This window comes from Sminthopsis crassicaudata, chromosome 5 (genome assembly GCF_048593235.1).
Source record: "Sminthopsis crassicaudata isolate SCR6 chromosome 5, ASM4859323v1, whole genome shotgun sequence".
Taxonomy (NCBI): domain Eukaryota; kingdom Metazoa; phylum Chordata; class Mammalia; order Dasyuromorphia; family Dasyuridae; genus Sminthopsis; species Sminthopsis crassicaudata.
The window spans coordinates 311,146,983-311,169,246 of record NC_133621.1 but is presented as its reverse complement, the minus strand read 5'-3'; the positions used below and the strand labels follow the sequence as shown (position 1 = coordinate 311,169,246).

Genomic DNA, 22,264 nt, shown 5'->3' with positions numbered 1-22,264 from the left:
TGGTAATACACTCTTAGGAGTTGTGACAAGAAAGATAACATTGCTATTTCCAAATTATGTTGCCTGTATTTCAACCACATTCTTCATTACCTTCCTTCATTAACATCCTGGACTTTGCCTTTTGGATCCTAAGCTCTGGATAGGTGAGTTTTCTGCTTATTTCAGTCTATACAGGAACTTTCAAACTAAGTTTCAATATGTCTATTCTCTCCTCCTTCCTAATTCATTTTCTGAATCTTCTTTATTTTTTTTTCCCTTATGAGAAGATAATCTCCTTAAGGGCAAGGATATTCTTGCTTATATTTGTATTCTTGGAAATTAATACAGTGTATTTAGCATACAATAAGCGCAAAATAATTTATTTTTCATTCATTCATTCATTTTTTTTCATTCCTCTTTTCTTTCTGTCCTTTCTTTCTCATTTCCCTCCTTTCTTCTCTTTCTCCCTCTCTTCCTCTATTCCTTCCTTCCTTCCTTCCTTCCTTCCTTCCTTCCTTCCTTCCTTCCTTCCTTCCTTCCTTCCTTCCTTCCTTCCTTCCTTCCTTCCTTCCTTCCTTCCTTCCTTCCTTCCTTCCTTCCTTCTCTACTCCCTCCTTCCTGGTGAAACAGCAAAGGAGACCAACACAGAGAGACCAACAGAAACTAGCAAGAGGAGAATCAAGAGAGAATAATGTTTTAAAAACAAAAGAGAGAGAGAGTACTCAGGACAAGGGAATAATCAATATTATGAAATGCAGTAGTGAGGTCAAGACTCAGAGAATATTAACCAAAGACACTTTTATGAATATAGGTTGAGCTCTGAAGGAAGGGCAATAGTCAATATGAAAGGGAGTTAGATTGAAATTAATGAAACCTCGGATTCCTGGATTGACACATTTTTGGTTTTGTCATTTTCTTTGTTCTCCTAACGTGAGCTGCCTGAGGGCAGGGCCCATACTATACTCTGTACATATGCCAGCTGCCTATTAATCCATCTCTTAAAGTAACAAAAGAAGAACAATTCTATTTTTTTTTCCTTTGAGTAGTAGCTGGGATTAGCATTAATGGCTATGGATATTTGGTGTACTACAAAGTGGGATTTGAAAACACAATCTTCTTAGAGATGATCAAATCTCTGTTTCTTGTTAGGACTCTTTTGGCCTTAAGCTATCAAAGGAGTTCCCTTTACCAACCACCCAGTATTGAACATTCAGGCTGATAGCTGGCCCTTTGTAGTGGTATTCTCACTAAATGAGAAAAAATTATAGTTCTTCTAGAAAAATTTTAGAGAAAAAAATGATGTAGGATAAGTATCTACCAATTCTTTTTACTGTGCCATCACTGAAAAGTTTTCAAACAAATTGAGATATTCAGACTGTCATAATTGTTTGTTCTTACCAAGTTATTGTAAATTGCTCTGGCTCACTATTCTACATCAACTCATTCAAGTCTTGCCAGGCTTTTCTGAATCCACCCGTTCCTTATTACTTATGATATAATATTATTCCATTAATGTATGTACAATCCTTTATTCATTCACTCCCCAATTGTTGGGCACTCTCCTTTATTTTCTTTGCTACAACAAAATGTTTCATGATGATTTTTTTGCACATATGTGTCCTTTACATTGTTTGCCTCTTTGAAGTCTGTGGCAGGACTTCCAGAATTGCTTTGATTAGAATTTTTCTTATTATTAGAGACTTGGAATATTTTTGGGAAGATTATGGCTAATTTTATTTTCTTCTGAGAAATGATTGTTCATATCTTTTGACCATTTTGACCTGAGAATGATTCCCTTTTTTGTATTTTGTACATCTTGCATATTGAAATTTTATTTAAGAAATTTGAAGCAGATATTTTTTCTGCATCAGAATCCATTTCTAAGGAGGATTTGCTGTTGCCTTATAATCCCCCAGACTTAACACTATATTCCCAATAATACTGAAATGATTAAAATTTTTATAACCTGAAATTGGACTTACATGAGTCAGTGATCATGTCAGGATTATCCAAACAAGAAAACTGACCTGCTCAAAACGTACATTCTTTTCTTGTGACAATCTGAACTTTCAAATAGTCAGGAAGGTAATGAGAGACCCAGAATCTCTGCAGAACATTTAAGGATGAGACACAGTACATTAATAAGATCAAGTGATCCAAAGATATGACATGGACCAGTGGAATTGCTCTCAATAAAACTACCCTAAAATCCTTGATTTTATATATCTTAATGATTTTATACTCACCTATAGGTACATGTTTTATAGACACATATTTATATATAAACACATATCTATACATTAAAAAGTACAGAAATATATGTATACACACATGTATAAATTCTCCACAGATAGACAATAACATATATATATATATATACATATATATATATATATATATATATAGCATTAATTTGAAACATGTACTTTCTAGATGAAGTGAGAGTATAATAATGGCCCTAACTCCTTTTTGTCAAAGGGACTAAGAAGGCAGAAAATAGACTTAGGAGCCTGAGGAATGGACATTGAGAACTGGCCTTTTGGCCTTATGAAAGGAAAGAAAGGAATATCAATTATGTCATCATAGATTTTTAAAAATTTTCCTTACTACTGATATTCAATTTAAAACTCACATGAGCAACTGCCCCCTTGGGTCCTTCCTGGATGAGAATCAAGTCTGGGACAGAAGACAGCCAAAACTCATGAGAAGCCAACTTACCTTGGTCATCTTTATCCATCTTCCAGGCTGGGTGCAGGTCCAGCCTGACCTATTGATTAACAGATCACAGCCTTCTCCTTCTAAACAGGGAAGCATGTCACACCACTGCTTGGTTTTTTATGATTCATGCTGTGGAAGAGAAAACAAAGGTGTTGACTAATAAGCTTTTCCATGTTGATTTGTGGCTAATTTTTTTTTCACACCGACTTTCCAAGCAAAACAACAAAGTGATGTGGTGTCAAAATGGTGGAAAGTGGATAGGTCTTTGTCTGAACTCTTCCTGACTTTCCTCAGAATCAAAAGCAGGTTTGTCTTTGAATGAGTTTTGGAGTGACAGAATTCACAAATATTTGGAATGTAACAAACTTCCAGCAGAAGATATTTTGTAAGAATTTCAGGAAATGTTTGTTTTAATCATGCAGGGGGCAGAGGAAGCCCAGCATAGATACAGCACAGGGCAATCCAGGGCAGAGTGGCCTCCACACATCAGGCAAATCTCCTTGAAGTCACTTAACCAAAATACAGCAGCATTGGCTATTCTGTACTGGTTCAGAAGCCAATGGATCAGCAGACTAGCTGTGAGACTTCCAATGCAACTATAGAAGGCAAGTAGTGAGTCCCTGAACCCCAGCATAATAAGCGGGACTTGGCCACAGCAATGCCCACCCAGCACAAGAAGGAATCCTGCAGCACCAGCCTCAGTGCAGTTTGAAGCCACTGTCACCTTTAGAGGAAGCTTGAAACAATCTCCCCTTTTGCCCTAAGAGCATATCTTAACGTTTTAAAATGAGCAAAATAGCAAAAAGAGCTCTGATCATAGATAGCTTTTATGGAGATTGGAAAGAACAAATCTCAAACCCTGAGGACACTGAAAACAAAATGTCTCCAGATGAAGCCACAAAGGGTGATAAGAGTTGCTCTCCAACTCAAAAGGCTCTCTTGGAAGAATTCATAAAGGTTCTTAAAGAGAAATAGAAGAAAAATGGGAAAAGGAAATGAGAGATTTGGAAAAGGAAACAGAAACTTTTGAAGAGAATCACTCCTTTAAAAATAGATTTGGCAAAATGGAAAAAGAAAACAACCCCCTAAAAAAGAAAAATGGAGATAATAGTGCTCAATTCTCAAGGGTAAAGTTAAAGTCATATGATATTTGTATATTGTGCTGTAAACATTATAAATATATAATGCTATAGAAATATAGTATATTTATATGTCTATATAAATGACAGCAATGGTAATTGTTATTATCAGGAATAACACTAGCTAGCAACATTTACATTAATAATAATAATACAGTAGTAGAGCTGTATGACTTGACATGCCCCTCATTTTTCTAAACTTGCTTCCTCTTTTAAAAAATAGGGTCCATAATCCCCTTCTTCCCTTGCTCATGAGGCATGTGGATTGGGCAAATGAGAACTACGGTTTGTAAACTTCCCGAGGGCTGTTCATCTGCAAGGGGCTGGTCCTCAAAGAGACTAGGGTTGCTCTCTGTTCCCCATGGGCTGGGGTTGGATTGGTGGATGCACAATGCTTTTTCTGTTCACTCATCTCCTGGCTTCCGTCTCTCACCAGCTGTGCCCTCCCCCCGAGGCCATGTCCCCTTCCTGCTTAAAACACCCCGAGTCCCAGCCCAGAGTCTCAATACCTAGCAACAAAAGAGCCTTGTCAACCGCAGGGTTATAGCTTTAGTTCCCATCTGCTCCCTGGGGAAGTGTCTTTCCCATCCATTCCAGGGGTCAGGAAAGAGACCACTAGGGTGAAGAAGGGCTGGACCCATGAGTGATGGAGAAAGAGCAGCCTGGGAGCTTCTTGCTCAGCATCCACCTTCACAGGGCATATTGTCAATGCCTGGCACCTCATTGGCACAGTCTTAGTGCAGCAATCTTGCAGAGTCCTTGCTAATAATGGCCAGAAAGCACAGGGCCAGACATTTGGAGCTGGAGGTGACCTTAGAAAAATGTTCCTGGTGCCTTAAAGTCTCTTATATATAAATGAAGAAACTGAGGTTCAAAATAGGTAAGTTGCAAAGTCAAGAATTCAAACTTAGAGGCCCTGATGCTCCCATGAGCCTCCTGTCCCTGCTGTGGCCACTTAATGTACTAGACTGGGACATTCAGCTCTAGGCTTTTGCATATCCTGCTTGGCTTGACCACCCAGATAAGTGGCAACTGATTAGTGCTCTCTGTTATGGGCACCTCTCTGACAGTCACGAAAGCCTGTGGAATAATAAAATGATGGAGGAGGAGAGGGGAGATGGAAAAATGGGAATAGGTATTAAGCACATACTGTGTGCCAGGTACTGTTAAGTTATTTACAGTTATGATCTCTATTGTACACGGCAACAGCAATATTATATGATGATCAATTCTGATATATGCAGGTCTCTTCAATAATTCAGACCAGTTCTGATGGTCTTATGAACAAAAAAGCCATCTACATCCAGAGAGGACTTTATAGGAACAAAGATTTTAAATTGCAGGTGACCAAAGAGGTCGCTCCTTCACTTTACAGATCAGTGAATAAATGAATAAAGCAGGCTCACAAAGGTCAGATTGGTGCCATTAATCAGATTATACTGCCACTAAGTGGCAAGACCAGGATTGAAACTTCAGAGGTTTTTCTCCTTCATAACTTCATAATAACAGCTGAGTCCAGGACGGGGAGAACAGGTGGGAAAACGAAGAATCTTTGCCTGAGGGTTACAAGAATCCCCAGATAACTTCATCCCTATCCCCTATGAAAAAACACCCTGAAATCCTTCCTAGTGGTATTAGATTATGATGAAATGTGAGATCAGGTCTTGTGAAAACTCAGACTGATGTTCCAGTGCAGAGGCAAAATTCATTTCACAAATTCAGAAGGAAAGTAATGTTGATCTTGATTCACTTGGCAATTTTTTTTTATCTACTTGAAGTCTTACAGTTTGGAAGAGGGAGGGCCAGGAAACCTGAGCTCTCTGTCCACAGTGCTAATGGTTTCTAAGTTGTGCTTTGTTGTTTGGTCACTAGGCTAAAAAAAATTGACTAACATGGGTCTTGGAAGGGAGTTAGTTTATTGGTTTATTTTAAAATTTCTGGTTTAAAAGCTTGCAAATTTCATACAAATACAGTGATGGTGGAGGTTTGAAACAACCATTTGGGGAAGCAATTTCAAATTAAAGAAAATGACGAAATGTGCATTCCCTTTGACTTGAAAATCTCATTGCTAGGCATTGATCCTAAAGAAGTCATAGACAGAAAAAAGGGCCCATATTTATGAAAATATTCAGTTACTCAACATGCATTTATTTAATATTTTGATTTTTGCCAATTACATGTAAAACCATCTTTTTCATTTGTCATTAAACTTTGATTTCCATGAGAAATATGGAAATATGTTTCAAAGGATTGCACATATTTAATCTATAGCAGATTGCTTGCTGTCTTTGGGGAGAGGAAAAGATAAGGGAGGGAGAGAGAAAAATTTAAAACACAGCGTCTTACAAAAACGAACGTTAAAAACTATCTTTACATGTATATGTCAAAAGAAAATATTATTTAAAAAAATTGTTTTCTTCCTCACCTCCACTTTCCATTGAGAATCAACATGTATTTATTAAGTACTTGCTATGTGCTTACTCCTATCCTAAATAAAAAGGTACAGATAGGCTAAAACTGTCTCTGTCTTGGATAAAAATTAGATCCTCATCCATTGGGGAATCACTAAATAAATTGTGATATATGCATTCCTTTGTCTCAAGAAATAATGGATGTGATGAATTCAGAGAAGCATTAAGAGATATATCAGTTAATGTAATGCAAAGTTAGCAGAACTAGGAAAATGAAAGGCATAAAATCATATCCATGAGTATAGCACCCAAACACAGAAGTATGTATTATGATAATGGCCAAACTTGGGTTCAAAGGAAATATGAGAAAAGAAGCCACCTCTTCTCCCCCCCCCCCCCCCCCCGCCTTTGTTTGTTTTTGTTGTTTTGTTTTTTTGTTTTGTTTTGTTTTGTTTTTTTAGAGATAATGACTATGGGCATGCAACACTGAATGCACTGAATGATTCAGTTGATTGATGGATTAACTAAAGACACTACTTTTTTCCTTCTTTTTTATAAAAAGATGGATAGATGGGGGTGGGGATATTTTTTGGAAATGAAATGATATAAGAAAAAGATACTATGGGGAAATTGTTATATGTTCTATAGGCACCAGAAACAGCCAACATTTTGGAAACTTGGGCATGATGTTACTTTTTTTTTTTTTTTCAAGATAAGTTCTGTTATTTTAAGATTCCCTGAATGCTTGTAAAGAAGCTTACTGAGGGCTAAGAACTGTTCCCTATTTGCATGTAAATATACTAGGTGCTTTGAAAAGACACATTTCAGATATTGTGACTACTTAGGAAAAAAACACTGGACCTATAGAAAGAAGACCTAGATTCCAATAGTGACTCAGCTACTTAATGGTCATGTGATCCAGAACTGGAGTCAACTGTGGCAAAATCTTGAATGTTCTGGGACCTCAGTTATTCATTTATTAAAGGAGAGGGTTAGATGAGCTCTAAGCTTCTTAGATTGTAGGTCTTATTTCCATATATGGTTGTTTAACAATGTGGGAAGGGTCACAAAATTATATCAATAAATGTTTTTATTTTATATTTTATTTTATATAGCTGGGGTCATGTAAAAACTTCTCAGATGAAAAGGGTTCATAAGTAGAAAAAGTTTAAGAATCCCTGGACTACATGTTGGTTAGACTCACTGATGTTCAGTGTTCTAGAGTGAAAAGTTCTATCCATGACCAGCGTGTAATTCTATGTTCTCTACATCTGCATAAGATTCTGTTTGGCTCTAGATTGTATCCCATAGGACTATCTTTTTTTTTGTTGTTTTTTTTTTGCTGAGGCAATGGGATTAAGTGTCTTGCCCAGAGTCACACAGCTAGTAAGTGTCTGAGACCAGATTTGAACTCAGGTCCTACTGACTTCAGGGCTGGTGCTCTATCCATTGCGCCATCTAGCTGCCCCCAGGACTCTGTCTTTGATAAATGAATCTTGTCTATAGGGAAAAGGACTGGGTTAAGAGACAGGAGAGGTTCTTATTTCTTAGCTATGTGACCCCGTATAAGTCACTTTAACTTGTCCTGCAGACTTACTTTTCTGTAAAATGGGAATTCTTGTAGTATTTACCACTTAACTTTGTTTGCCTCAGTTTTCTCATCTGTAAATGAGCCAGAGAATAAATGGACAGATAAACCCAGAGTGTGTAAGAAAAAAGTTTATTTCAACTATATTAAAGTTTGTGGAGCCAATGAGATGAACAAAGACCTCTGTTTTCCCCATCTCCTTGTTTCTAGGTTCCCCCTTTCCACCCTCATGATGTGGTACTCTGTGCACTGGGTTGTGACATTTTCCTCTTCTGTAAAAGGAATGAGCTTTCATTATTCTGAAAGGCTCTTCCAGATCATGAGGCTGTGGTCCCCGTCTCTGATACAGTCACCCACTTCTCATCATATCTGCTGCTTGCTCATTCTTTTTCTTCCTTCTTTCTCTTCTATTTTTCTCTATTTCTTCTTTCTAGCTCTCATGTCTTTTTCCCCTTCAGCTTTTTTCTTTTCTCTCTCTCATCACTCATTTCTTCTTTCTTTTTTTATGCCTTCCCCTTCTCCCTTCCCTTCACTTCTTATTCTCCTATCACCTTAACCTCCCCCCTCTCCTCTCTGAATTCCCACAACTGTACATATTTCTTACCATTTAATGACAAATTAGATGGTCCCTGTGGTCTCCTCTAGCTCTCAATTTGTGATCCTATTATTCCTCCAGTCAATAATGATCCTTGGCAAGTGATTTTGGTTTTCATCCCTCTGTTCTCCAATATATACCAAGACTCTATGAATGCATCCTCCCATCCATGTCCACCACAATCTCTCTCACAGTAGCTGAAAAACCTTTTTCAGCTACATTATTGATAGCCCTCTCTGGTGTTAGACATTAACAAAAGATTTACAATTTATCCCTGATATGGCTGGATCATTAGAAATGGAGTAATCCTTTATAGATATCTGACAGGCCACCCTATCAAGAAAAGGCCATCTCCACATCCATGATTGCTCCAGATATCTAGAGTGATTTTAAGTCTTACAGGTGATTGTTTTCAGTAAAGATTTTTTTCAACATATATCATACTTCACATGTATAATGATTATTGTATTTCTAGCCTTCTCGATGCTTAAGAGAGGGAACAAAGGGTGAAAGAAAATCAAAAACTGAAAATATTAATTAAAAAAGAAAATTAAAATGTGTCATACACATGCCTGATTTCTGAAATTGGAGTCATTGGGTTATGGAGTCTTTAAGGTCACTACCAACTCTTTGATTGGACTCTCTTCTAGGCTAGGCTAGGCTGTAGTCTTCCATCCTGCTCTGGTCTGGTCTTGTCTGTTTCTACATGAATTTACACAAGTCTCTGGATCCTTCTTCAAAAAAGTAGGAGTTGGACTAAATAATCACAGAGGTCACTTTCAACTTCAAAATCTGAGATATACTGTATTCATTTCAAATCCATGGATTTGTCTTCTATTGAATTCAATTATAGTGAAATCCTAGCCTAGAAAATCACAGTTTTAATTAATGAGGCTAACAGACTTAAATTCTCTAAGGGGGGCAGGGAAGATGCTGGTCGGAATATGTATTGAGTTTGGGATATATTTACTCTTCTTGGGAAATTTTATGCTATGTAGGAAATTTGAAAACAACCATAATGAACCTGGAACTATGCATCTCCAGAATACATCTGAGGTTAACTATTTGACATTTCCATTATGCTTGTTTTGAAGTACTTCTGCATGTCCCCTTTGACACAAGAGCAATAAATTCTTCTCCATAGCATACTTGAATTTTGTGGATACTGCCTTTGTAAGTGACACATAAGTGTGCAGAGTGAACATGTATCTGAATTCAAATCCCAGTAATGACTTTCATTAGCCATTTAACATTGTGAGAATCTCATTGCCCCACTGAGTGCCACTTTATATATAAAATGGGGGATTTGGTTAACTTGCCAACTTCTCACTCTTATGTTTTTAGTAGATCATTGTGTGTTGTAATACAACACCTTGGAAACTTCTGCAGAACTTCCATAAATAATCTTTATTCTTAAAAGTTACCACAGTTCATATAGAATGAACACTCCTCTCCTTGTTTCAAAATATTCCTCCAGAACAGGAAAGATTGGGAGGTCCTCGTTGTCAACATGCACTCCTTGGATTCAGTTTCCTTAGAATCAAAGACTTGGAGGATTTCAAAGAACCTTAGAAAAGATAAGATGCTGTAATGGAAAGAATGCTAAACGAAGAATAAGAAGACCTGGCCCTTCAACAAATCCCTGCTTTGCTGCCTTGTTACCTGAAACAAGAAGTCCCTTTCTCTGACCTTTCCAACAAACTACTAAACAAGGAAGAAAAGAAAGAGTGACGTGGCTACAACTAATAACTCCCCCATTTTCTAACATTCAGATCCTGTAGAGAAAAAGTTGATGCTCACTATGGAGTTAATCCATTTCCTCCTCACTTGGTGTGCTATCTAGACTGAGAAAAAGAAGGACTGCACCTTATATAGCAGTTAAGGCTTGCAGAATGCTTTTCAAATGTGCTCAGGATCACCCAACTAGTAAATAAGGATGGATTTCATCTCAGGTATTCCTGAGTCCAGGACAAGTACTCTATTTATTATATCTCCTAGCTTCCCTGAAAGGTTAATGCCTGCTGCTAATTAGAACTGGGGTGGGGGTGAAGCACCAAAATATCTTCAGCTAAGGAATTGGAGAAAAGAATAACAGTACTTAAATCCTAATCACTATTAAAACCCTAATGATGCTTAGAGGTAACAGAGCATGAGAGAAGAGTTGGGGAAATACTATTTTTTAAAAGAGGGGGGAATATAAGGAAATGAACTGAAGAATGATTGGTGAAAATTTCCTCCAAAATTAAATCTGATACATGTGATCTCATGTACTGGAGACTTGAATTACAGGTGACATCTAAGCTATTTATTTGGAAGACCTTATCATGCCTCATTTTTTTTTTTAATTCCTAAAAATTTAATTAAAAATTGATGTTTAGAAAAGAGCTTTTAAAGAAAAAATGAAAGAAATTGGTATTTTCTTGTTACTAATAACCTCTTTGAGAGCATAAATCAAGCAAGAATATCACTGGATCAAAGACTAAGAAAAATTCTGTCAACTTTTATGACCTAAGTCCTCAATTCTTTTACAAAATTATCTTACCAATTTACAATTTTTCCACCAGTGAATTAATCTGTCTTTTGATAACCCAGCCAACACTGAACATGTTTTAGTCTTTTACCACCTTTGCTAATTTAATGGATATGAGTTCTGTGATTTGAATTTTGCTGAATATTAAGGATTTCAAACAAGTTTACAAGTGGTTGATGAGATTCTGTTTGTTTATAAAACTCTGTTTCTTTAGAAACTCTTAAGCTTTTGCTATTTCTTCACACTATCACTAAATCTCTAATTAGGAAGGGGCCTCAGAGATTATCTCACTCAAATTGTACCTTAACAAGAATCCCTTCTACATTATCCCTGGAAAATCATCACCCAGTATATCTCAGAAGACAGTCTAGGACAGGGACTCATCTCATTTTGGCGAGGAATAAACCTTGAGGTTGTCCTAACCCTGTTTTCCTTTCTGTTGAGATAAAATTTGTCATCTTATAACATAAAATTATTATATTTAGAAGTGAAAGAAATCTTTGAGGTTATCAAGTACCACCCTTCCCCCAACAATGGATGAGTTAACTAAAGACCTGGTAAACCAAGTCTTTACAAGTTTACATGTCTGGTAAATGTTGGTATGGATACTGCAATCCATATCTTCTAACTCTAAATTCACCACACTTACACCATGGCTAACTGTACCCCACTGTCAAAGTTCGGCCCTCTGGATCCAATTAGAACAAAAGTATGATTCTTCCTTTTCCAACCCATCCTACAAATATGGAGAAAGAAACGAGAGCAAGTAGTAGTCCGGATCTGGTCCTAACTTTGCATTTCTTTCCATCGTCTGAGCTTAGCACAATACTTGGCATGTTGTAATCCCTTAATAAATGCTTATTGACTGACAAGGAAGAACTTGCTACTGGAACAGAAATGTCATCAGTCTTGGGAAAAAGGAATGGCTCCCTTTGGAGTCTGGGATAAAGAAGGGGAGCAAGCCAGCATAATCAGTCATGGATGCCAAAAGTAGGAGTAATGGATTTCCCAAAATGCAGAGGAAGAACAGTTATTTTGGATTAAAAATCAGATAGTCAGAGTGATGGGATGTTCTTAAGAATGAAATTTAGAAGATACAAGGAAAAGCAATTATGATGGGTTATGGGCCAGAACTCTTGTACTTGAAAACAAGGATTCTTACAAGGTCTTAAGTCAGTGGAATTAATAAGACAATGGCTATCTAGTTTAGCATGGTGATTAATAGTTCTCTAGTTTAGTCCAGGTACTTAGTACTTAATACTAAGATTCACATCTATGATAATGTAATTAAAATAGAGCATATAAGCTGGGACAGACTCAGAGATAGATTCACTTCATCTCACAGCACCGTGGTGGCTGGCCTCCTGCACTTCCCCCACTGAGACCAAGGCTGGTCTGAAAGGCTCTCCACAAAGCTGCCCAGGCCCCAGAGAAGGAAACTAAATTGTGAAGGAAATAATAAAGTATTTGGACTTTAACACCTGGCTGTTCTTGTGGTGCTTACTGAACTGAAAGGAAGGCTGATGCAGAGATCTCCAGAAAACCAACCAAGAACATTACAATGAACATTAAAAGAAGGCAAATCTGTCCAAAGAATTCAGTGTGGCCACAATGGGAATGTAATAACATTCAACTTCAAGTTTAAGGATGCATATGAAAAGAAATAAATGAGTTTTTACCTGGAGAGAAATGAAACTTGTCCTGCTTGATTTTAGAGGCCAAAAATGGCAGCTTTCAGACTCTTGGGGGCAGAGCCAAGATGGTGGAGAGCAGACATGATTCTCTGTAACCTCCTCTGATCTTCTCTCAAGCCAACAGCAGAATAAGCCTCTGGACTGCTTTTGAAGTCAAGGAGTCCGGAAGTATTTGGAATACAACACATTTATAGAAGACACCTTGGAAGAACTTCAGGACAGGTGTCTTTCAATTGGGCAGGGGGACAATCTGCAAAACCCAGATCATATCACAGGGAGTGGGCAAGGAGCTAGGGCTGGGAGTCAGAGCATTGCAAACACCAGGAAATTTGTGAGCCTCTTAGGGTACTCTGCCCTAGTTGCAAGCAGGTGATTCTGTAGATTTGCTACTAAAGACAGATTGTAAATCACTGAGCCCCGGAAGAACGCTGGATCTAACTGCCATTACCCATCACCTGAAGTCAATCTGCAAAACTGCCCCCTTAAAAAATGAATAAAAAACAAAAAAGAATTCTCACCATAGGCAACTTTTATGGATAGAAAGAACAGACCTCAAATCCTAAAGTTCCTAAATGCAAAGCAACTCCAGAAGAAGCCCCAAAGAGAGACATGAGCTGATCCTCATTTCACAAGGCTTTCTTCAAAGATTCCATAAAGGATCTTAAAATAAAGTTAGAAGAAAAATTGGGAAATGAAATGAGATCATTGCAAGAAGGAATGGAAAAAATGGAAAAAGAATGCAATGAAGAAACAATTTAATTGGCTAATTGCAAAAGGAGCTAAAAAAAGTAAGTGAAGAAAATAATACACTAAAAATTAAATTTGAACAAATGGAAGAGAATGAGTTAAGACTTTGATACAATCCAACATCCATTCCTATTGTAAATACTAGTGAATATAGGAATAAATGGACTTTTCCTTAAAATAGTCAGTAGCATCTATTTAAACCCATCAGTAAGCATCATATGTAATGTGGATAAATTAGAACCATTCCCAATAAGACCATGGGTGAAACGGTTGCCCACTGTCACTATTACTCTTCAACATTGTATTAGAAATACTAGCTTTGGCAATAAGAGAAGAAAGAGAGATTAAATAAATTCAAGTAGGTAATAAGGAAACCAATTTATCACTCTCTGAAGATGATATGATGGTATATACTTAGGGAACCCTAGGTAATCCACTAAAAAACTATTAGAAATAACCCACAACTTTAACAAAATTGGAGGATACAAAATAAATTCACATAAATCATCAGCATATTTTTATATTATCATCAAAGTCCAAAACCAAAAGATACAAAGAGAAATTTCATTTAAAATAACTGTCAAATTATGATGGACTTGGCTTTCTTCAACAATGAGATGCAAACCAGTTCCAATTGTTCAGTAATGAAGAAAGCCATCTACACCCAGAGAAAAGACTATGGGAATTGAGTGTGGATCACAACATAGCATTTTCACTCTTTCTGTTATTTTTTCTTGGATTTTTGGTTTCCTTATCAGGTTTTTTTTTTCTTTCTAGATCTGATTTTTCTTGTGCAGCAAAAAAAAAACAAAAACAAAAACAAAACAAAACAAAAAAAACTATATAAATATGTATACATGTATTGGATTTAACATATCTTAACATATTTAGCATGTGTTGGACTTCCTGCCATCTAGGGAAGGGGGTGGAGAGAAGGAGGGGAAAATTTGGAACAGAAGGGTTTGCAAGGGTCAGTGTTGAAAAAAGTACCCATGCATATGTTTTGTAAATAAAAAGCTATAATAAAAAAGAAAATAAATCAAATAAAATAACTGTTAGTAGTATAAAATATTTAGGAATCTATTTATCAAGGGAAAGTCAGAAACTATATAAGCAAAACCACAAACACTTTCCACACAAAGTCAGATCTAAACAATTGGAAAAACATCAAGGGCTTGTAGAGTTGAGTGAATATAATAAAGATGACAATATTACCTAAACAAATCTATTTATTTAGTGCTATGACAAACTATTTTAATGACCTAGAAACAAATAACAAAATTCTTCTGGAAGAACAAAAGGTCAAGAATTTCAAGGGAATTAATGGGGAAAAAAGCAAATGAAGGTGGCCTCGCTGGACCAGATCTGAAATTATATTATAAAACAGGGGTCATCAAAACCATTTCGTACTGGCTAAGAAACAGAGTAGTTGATCAGTGGAATAGGTTAGGTTCACAGGACAAAATAGTCAATAACTATAGCAATCAAGTCTTTGACAAGCCCAAAGATCCCAGTTTTGGGGATAAGAATTCACTATTTGTCAAAAACTGCTGGAAAAATCGGAAACTAGAGTGGCAGAAACTAGGCATTGGCTCACATGTAACACAGTATACCAAGATAAGGTCAAAATGGGTTCATGATCAAGACATAAAGAATGATATTATAAACAAATTTGAAGAACATAGGATTGTTTACCTCTCAGACCTGTGGGGTAGGAAGGAATCTGTGACCAAAGAAGAATGGGAACTCATAATTTAACACCAAATGCATAACTTTGATTATATTAATTTAAAAAGGTTTTGTACAAACAAAACTAACACAGACAAGATTAGAAGACAAGCAATAAACTGGAAAAACATTTTTATACTCAAAGGTTCTGATAAAGGCCTCATTTCTAAAATACATAGAGAATAACTCAAATTTATAAGAATTCAAGCCATTCTCTAATTGATTAAATGGTCAAGAATATGAACAATTTTCAGATGAAGAAATTGAAACTATTTCTAGTCATATGAAAAGGTGCTCCAAATCACTATTGATCGGAGAAATGCAAAGTAAGACAACTCTGAGATATCACTACATACCTGTCAGATTGACTAAGATGAAAGGAAAATATAATGACTAATGTTGGAAGGGATGAGGGAAAACAAAGAAACTGATACATTGTTGGTGGAACTGTGAACAGATCCAACCATTCTGGAGAGCAATCTGGAATTATGCCCCCAAAGTTTTCAAACTGTGTATACCCTTTGATTGAACAGTGCTACTACTGGGCTTATATACCAAAGAAATGCTAAAGAAGGGAAAGGGTTAGGGAAAGGGTATGTGCCAAAATGTTTGTGGCAGCCCTTTTTGTGGAGGCTAAAAAGTGAAAAAAGAATGGATGCCCATCCATTGGAGAATGGTTGGGTAAATTGTGGTACATGAATGTTATGGAATATTATTGTTCTGTAAAAAATGACCAACAGGATGAATACAGAGAGGCTTGGAAAAACTTACATGAACTGATGCTGAGTAAAATAAGCAGAACCAGGAGATTATTATACACTTCAACATCAAAACTGTATTCTGATGGAAGTGGATATCTTCGACAAAGAGAAGATCCAATTCACTTCCAATTGATCAATGATGGACAGAATCAACTATATCCAGAGAAGAAACACTGGGAAATGAGTGTAAACTGTTTGCATTTTTGTTTTTCTTCCCAGGTTATTTTTACCTTCTGAATCCAATTCTTCCTGTGCAACAAGAAATTTGGTTCTGCACACATATATTGTATCTAGGATATACTATAACATATCTTAACATGTATAAGACTGCCTGCCATCTAGGGGAAGAGGTAGAGGGAGGAAGGGAAAAATCAGAACAGAAATAAGTGCAAGGGAAACTGATGTAAAAATTTTATACTGTCGAAAAAAACTTATAATTTAAAAAAGTAAATAAATAAATAAATTTTAAAAAGAAATAATTTCACCACCAAAAGAATTCAAAGAACACCACATTATTGAAGAGTTTGAGTTTATTTCCTAATGTTCTATGCTTATGGAATATAATTGTTCTCTAAGAAGTCATAAGCACAATGATTTCAGGAAGGCCTAAAGAGACTTACATGAACTGATTCTAAGTGAAATGAGCAGAACTAATAGATCATTGTACACAGCAACAACAAGATTATACGATGATCAATTCTGATGGATGTGGCTCTTTTCAATAACGAGATGCTTCAGACTAGTTCTAATGCTTTTGTGATGAAAAGAGCCATCTGTACCCAGAGAGGACTGTGAGAACTGAGTGTGGATTACAACATAGCATTTTCACTCTTTTTATTGTTGTTTGCTTGCATTTCATTTTCTTTCTTATTTTTTCCTTTTTGATCTGATTTTTCTTGTACAGCAAGATAATTGTATACATATGTATGCATATATTGGATTTAATGCATATTTTTACCATGTTTAACATATATTGAATTACTTGCTAGATAAGGGAGGGAGAGGAAATGGAGAGAAATTGGAACAGAAGGTTTTGCAAGAGGTAATGTTGGAAAATTATCCATGCTTAACTTTTGAAAATTAGAAAAGATTTAATAAAAAATATTTTATAGCAAAGTATTTGAAAAAAAGAAATTCACTTAATAGATAAATTTGCAGTCCAGATTTTTTTATCAAGAGGTAAAAAGCCTACTCACTTTAGTATGCTAGCTGATTGATGATATAATATCACACAAAGACATAAAAACTATTGCAAATAAGCATAATAAGAGATTGGATTTATATCTTCTTTTATTTGTGTGATGAAAATTTAGTCACATTCAATTAGAGTGTCATTATGTTGACCTCACCAGAAATATCCTTAAAGATCTAGTGAAAAATTCTAAATCAAGCTTTCTAAGTTTTCTTTGTAAGATTCTATTAAGAACAAGATTTTTCAAGGAGAATTTGAAAGCTAAAACATTTCTAAAACAAAGCTCAAAAGAAATACATACTGAGTGAAGAAAAAGCCTTAATTCATTCATTTTTACTATAATTATGGGTATCTAGCTTCTTATCTAGATTCTACATAAAACAAGTGATCTAATTTCATTCCATTTTCTCCAGCACAATGTCTCCTTTATCAGACTCATTTTTACACTAATTTTCAATTTCTTCCTATCTACTGGTTGCTTCTATGATACCTACGAATGTTGCCACAAATCCCTCATCCTTGAAAAACTATCTTTTGATCCAATGATCTCCCTTTCAAGTCTAAAATCCATACAAAGATCATATACAACAGTTGCCTATACTTATAATTTCTTTTAAACTCTCTACAGATTGGCTTCTCATTTCATCATTCAAGTGAAAGAACCCTCTCCAAAGTTATCAATTATTTAAGAAGTTTTTTTTTTTCTTAAATCCATATGCCTCTTGACCTCTCTACAGCTTTTGACAGTATCACTCCCTCCTCCTATTAGATATTTGTAACACTTCTCTCTTCTGATTGTCTACTTGCCACTCTGTCCCATATTTGACAAGACATCCACACTGAGGTTGAATTTCTATTAAACTACATTGCTTTTAATTATGTGAAATGATTTATGATTGCTCATTTGCCACAATTTCTTTTCTTTTTTCTTTTTTTTTCTTTTCTTTTTTCTTTTTTTTTCTTTTTTTTTCTTTTTCTTTTTCTTTTTTTTTTTTTTTTTTTGTTGTTGTTGCTGAGGCAACTGGGTTAAGTGACAGTCACTCCCAAGTCTTGTAACAAACAAGGTGGAAAACTATAAACATTTTCTCCATTCTTTATAGCCTGTTGAAACTAATTCCTAACGTATCCATTCAACAGTCCCTTCTCCAGCAGCTGCCATGGTCTTTCACAAACTGATGTATAAGCTTACAAAAGAATAAGACTCTATACTCAACTTTTATACTCTCTGTTGCTGAAGTTAAAATCTTGGTCTGGCATGACACAGCATTCTGGTGCCATAGTACTCAGCCAGAGAGTCGAGGAACTAAGTGCAACATTAAGGTGTTTAAGATGATATAAATGTATATATTGAATTTGCTTTAATATAAGGCTACTATGATAACAATGAGCTAGTAAGTTTTCTTCTTTTTTCTTTTTTTTAGACGCAAAGAACTGTTTTCACAAATCCTGGAAGTGAAAAGGAATTAAATCAAAATGTTCACTGATCTTGAAAAAATTTTCTGACATAACAATTTACTCAACAGAGAGAAAAACATGAAATATTTCTAGATTCAACTTTTCAAGAAAGATTTCAAGACTTATATGTGTAAATGAAGTATAAAACACTGAGAGATTTGAGACATGGAAAATTAGGGGAAAATAATAGCTCATTTACATAATACTTTAAAGTTTAGAAAGTACTTGCTTTGTAATAATCCTATAGGGTAAGAAAGTCAAGTATCATCTGAGGAAACAGACTCAGAAAAGTGAGGTGGATTGGTTGTATTCCCTCATTTGAACTTGTCTTTGGACTCCCAAGATCAGTATAATCTGCTATTCAAGGAGGACTTCATCGAGGAAATGTTATCTGAATCAGGCCTTTGAACAATAGCACTCCAAAAATAACTTGAGACATAAGTATCGGAGCAAAAGCATGGAAAGGTAGAAGATATTTAGGAAGTCTACTTTTATTAGAGGGTATGGTGTTCAATAAATTTGGAAAGATTAGGTTGGAATAAACTGTGCAAGATTTTAAAAGTTAGCCTTTATTATATATAAATACAAATATTATACTTATTACATGTGTTAGATAAATCTGGAAAATGAATTAAGACTAGAATATAGGGGCAGCTCCATGGCACAGTGGACAGAGCACCAGTTCTGAAGTCAGAAGGACCCGAGTTCAAATTTGACCTCAGCCTAAACTAATATATTTATTTAATGCTATACCAATCAGACTTCCAAGAAACTATTTTAATGACCTAGAAAAAATAACAAAATTCATATGGAAGAACAAAAGATCGAGAATTTCAAGGGAAGTAATGAAAAAAAAAAAAATCAAATGAAGCTGATCTAGCTGTACCTGATCAAGAATTATATTATAAAGCAGCAGTCACCAAAACCATTTGGCATTGGCTAAAAAATAGACTAGTTGATCAGTGGAATAGGTTAGGTTCACAGGGCAAGATAGTGAATAAAAATAGCACTCTATTGTTTGATAAACCCAAAGATCCCAACTTCTGGGATAAGAATTCATTATTTGACAAAAAATACTGGGAAAATTGGAAATTAGTATGGCAGAAACTAGGCATGGACTCACATTTAACATCACATACTAAGATAAGATCAAAATGGGTCCAAGATTTAGGCATAAAGAACGAGACCATAAATAAGAACATAGGATAGTTTACCTCTCAGACTTGTGGAGGAGGAAGGTATTTGTGACCAAAGGAGAACTGGAGATCATTGTTGATCACAAAATAGAAAATTTTGATTACATCAAATTAAAAAGCTTTTGTACAAACAAAACTAATGCAAACAAGATTAGAAGGGAAGTAACAAATTGGGAAAATATTTTTACAGTTAAAGGTTCTGATATAGGCCTCATCTCCAAAATATACAGAGAATTGACTCTAACTTATAAGAAATCAAGCCATTCTCCAATTGATAAATGGTCAAAGGATATGAACAGACAATTTTCAGATGATGAAATTGAAACTATTTCCACTCATATGAAAGAGTGTTCCAAATCACTATTGATCAGAGAAATGCAAATTAAGACAACTCTGAGATACCACAACACACCTGTCAGATTGGCTAAGATGAGAGGAACAAATGATGAATGTTGGAGGGGATGTGGAAAAACTGGGACACTGATGCATTGTTGGTGGAGTTGTGAAAGAATCCAGCCATTCTGGAGAGCAATTTGGAACTATGCCCAAAAAGTTATCAAACGTGCATACCCTTTGATCCAACAGTGCTACTAATGGGCTTATATCCCAAGGAAATACTAAAGAAGGAAAAGGAGCCTGTATGTGCCAAAATGTTTGTGGCAGCCCTTTTTGTAATGGCTAGAAACTGGAAAATGAAGCCCATCAATCGGAGAATGGTTGAGTGTGGAATACTGCGGGAGCGTGCAGAAGCAAGCGAAATAGCGTGTGAAACTCAGCAAGTGAGAGTGCAGAAGCAAGCGGGAGCACGTGAAAGCGAGTGAGATAGCGGGCGAAACTCAGAGTTTGAGCATGCAGAATCAAGAAGTAGGGCGCGGAAGTGAGCAAGATAGAGCACAGAAATCAGTATTTGAGCACTGAAGCAAGAGAGATAGTGTGTGAAACTCAGTGTTTGAGCATGTGGAAGCAAGCAGGAGCGCGAAAAAGCGAGTGAGATAGAGCCAAATAGCATTGAGTGTGCAGAAGGGAGCGAGATAGAGTGCAGAACTCAGTATTTGAGCGCGCAGAAGCAAGAGACATATCGCGCGAAACTCAGCAAGTGAGAGTGTGGAAGCGAACGGGAGCATGCGAAAGCAAGTGAGATAGCACACAAAACAGCATTTGAGTGCGCAGAATCAAGCAGTAGGGCACGGAAGTGAGCAAAATAGAGCACAGAAATCAGTATTTGAGCGTGTGGAAGCAAGAGAGATAGCATATGAAACTCAGCGTTCGAGCATGCAGAAGTGAGTGGGAGCACGCAAAAGCAAGCAAGATATCGCCAAATAGCATTTGAGTGTGCGGAAGGGATCGAGATAGAGCACGGAACTCAATATGTGAGCGTGTGTAAGCGAGAGACAGTGGACAAAACTCAGCATTTGAGCGTGCAGAAGCCAGCGGAAGCGTGCAAAAGCAAGCCAGATAGTGCGCAAAACTCAGCATTTGAGTGTGCAAAAGCAAGCGGGAGTGCGCAGAAGCATGCAAGATAGCGCGTGAATGTCAGGATTTGAGCACGTGGAAGCGAGCAGGAGTGCGCTGAAGCGTGCGAGATAGCGCGCAAAACAGCGTTTGTACTGCGGAAAACTATGGGAGCGTGCGGGAGCAAGTGAAATAGCGTGTGAAACTCAGCAAGTGAGAGTACAGAAGCAAGTGGGAGCATGCGAAAGCAAGCGAGATAGCACGCGAAACTCAGCTTTTGAGTGTGCGGAGTGCATGTGAAATAGTGTATGAAACTGCATTTGAGTGCACAATCCTGTGGGAGTGTGCAGAAGCAAGCGAGAATAGCGTGCAAAACTCAGTGTTTGAACACGCGGAAGCAAGCAGGAGCATGGGGAGGCATGCAAGATAGCACGCAAAACAGCGTTTGAGTGTGCAGAAGCAAGCAAGAGTGTGCAAAAGCCAGCCAAATAGCGCGCAAAACTCAGTGTTTGAGTGCGCAGAAACGTGCGAGATAGTGTGCAAAACTCAGCATATGAGCACACAGGAGTGTATGCAAGCGTTCAAGATAGCGTGCAAAACAGCATTTGAGCGTGCGGAAGTGAGCGGGAGCGCGCAGGAGTGAGAGAGATAACACGGAACTCAGTATTTGAGTGCGCAGAAGAGAGAGAGATAGTGCACGAAACTCAGCATTTCAGTGCACAGAGCAGGAGCGCATAAAAGCAAGCCAGATAGCATGTGAAACTCAGCGTTTGAGCGTGCGAGCTAGCATGCGAAATTCAGCGTTTGAGCACGTGGAATCAAGCGGGAGTGTGCAGATGTGAGCAAGAGAGCATGCGGAACTCAGCATTTGAGAGCGTGGAAGAGAGCAGGAGCACACCGAAGTGTGCGAGATAGCGTGCGAAACTCAGTATTTGAGCACGTGGAATAAAGTGGGAGTGCACAGAAGCGTGCAAGATAGCGTGCAAAACAACATTTGAGTGCATGGAAGCAAGTGGGAGTGCACAGAGGCGTGTGAGCATGCGAAACTCAGCGTTTGTGCAGAATAGAGCGGGAGTGTG

General features: G+C 36.9%; 1 long non-coding RNA gene across 1 annotated transcript in view; it reads right to left on the bottom strand.

The window, feature by feature from the left end:
* The window catches only part of LOC141545107 (uncharacterized), a 74,305-nt gene that overhangs the window by 5,618 nt on the left and 46,423 nt on the right, over nucleotides 1-22,264 (bottom strand). Inside the window, exon 3 of the long non-coding RNA XR_012482888.1 lies at nucleotides 2,698-2,826. This is a non-coding gene — a long non-coding RNA (uncharacterized LOC141545107). The remainder of the gene's footprint in view (nucleotides 1-2,697; nucleotides 2,827-22,264) is intronic.